We start from the raw sequence: 1,789 nt of genomic DNA, 5'->3' as shown, positions 1-1,789 counted from the left end.
AAAAAAATTATCATTTTTTTGGGGGGGATGGAGGGCTAAAATACAATTTACCTCCTGAAAACACAACCTGTGAGTAGTTGGGGTTCACTCCCTCACTGTTCCCTGGCCCCGCTTGGAGGCAGCACAGGCAGAGCACTCCTTAGAAGCAAGGCTATGGTCCACTTTGATCCCTCTTCATGCCTAAGAGTGGATGGTTTAGCTGGCCCCATCATCAGGAAAGTCCAACCACTGGACAAGGACATCCTGCTTGTGAGAGGAGGGCCAGGGAAAAGGTGAGCTGGACCAACAGGGGCTGCAAACCACTGGCAGAATGACACAGGGCCGGGCACGATTTCACTCCACTGCTCACCGTCACTGGCTGGGAGAAGCACCAGTAGCCCAGGGGGACTTCACGCTGACAGAATGCACATCAACTGCTCCCAGCTGGCACACTTCAGGCCCGCCCGCAATTCCACGTGGTACAACTGGAGGCTACTATTGCGTGACTTCAGGCTGATTCCGAAGCCAGTGACCCTTTCTGAGGGAGAACTGCCCCCAGAGGATTCCTGTCAGCTCTTTTCTCTTGCGACCCCACGGGTGGGTCTGAATGGTTTGGCTCGTTAGCTGAAGATTAAGGTGAAAATGTTCTTTCTGAAGTATTAGTATCCAACAAAGCTTGCTATCACTGGCAAAATTTAGACTGTCCAGTATTTTATTTCTTCTTGCTCCTGTCTGGTACACCCTGCTCCCAACTCTACTTCTGTCTACCTCCCAGTACTCTCCCCGACCAGGTGCCCCTAACTCCTGACACAGCACCATGATTATTTTATTTCAAACGGTCTAGCAACACACGGCCGCCACCCTCATTCTTCTTCCTGGTGAGTGGTCTAAGCCACTACACGTAAGCTCTCACTGCTGGCAAATCCATGTTCCCTGTTCTGGGCTTCATGTGCATTCTCATCTAAAGGCAGCAAGATGTGATGGCTTTCCATGTGGCTAGCCTTTCAGCAGCTGGAGCCACAACTCTTTTGACCTGCCCTGTCTTGTTTCAACATTCACATTTAGGCAAAACACCAAACATACAAACAAAAAACCACTTTCCTCCAAAGACCACCCCCCTGGTCCCCAGTTCTGCCTTCATAACCAAATGAGCGCCCAGCTGCCTGTATGCAGGAGGGTAACTGTGTTACCTCCTCGGACATTCTTAAAGACACGATCCCAACTCCTCTCAACGTCCCAAGTGGTTTCTAATTTTCTTTCTTCAAGAAGACCCAGAATTAAAAGAACAAAGAGCAGCTCATGTGGCTGCAGAGCAGACCCAACCACTCCTCTCTTACAAAAGGCAGTGTGGTCATGGACCAGGAAGTATCTCGCGTTGGGTGCAGGATCATGTTGACTGATACGTGCGGTCCCCAAAGGTGGTCTCCCTGTGAGAGGAGATGGAGCACTTCAACTGTCTCCGTGTGGTGAGGACCTGCACACACTAAACAACATTAGGACAACTGTCTTTCCCACAGCCCGGGCTTGGCTCATCTCCAAGTCCATGTTTATTCATCAGGCCTCTCCTCCACTCTAGTGCAGGAGGGTCCCTCCCCTGGGTCCCTATGGGCAGTCTCCAGGACAGAGGGGTGAACTCAATGGGAAGGCACTGGCACACAGCTCAGTATGAAGAACCCTCAGCCCGGTGCCGCTCCGCTCTTGAGCTCCACAAGCAGGCAATGACCCCAGCCAGAGCAGAGCAGACTGGCAATTTCGTGCAGGGCTTTCTACAAGTTTGTGTTAGAGTAAGGTGACCATATTTTAACATTGG

The sequence above is a fragment of the Echinops telfairi genome, unplaced genomic scaffold (genome assembly GCF_000313985.2).
Source record: "Echinops telfairi isolate 266 unplaced genomic scaffold, ASM31398v2 ScPeMD7_7457;HRSCAF=8495, whole genome shotgun sequence".
Lineage (NCBI taxonomy): Eukaryota > Metazoa > Chordata > Mammalia > Afrosoricida > Tenrecidae > Echinops > Echinops telfairi.
Note: the sequence above shows the minus strand (reverse complement) of the source record.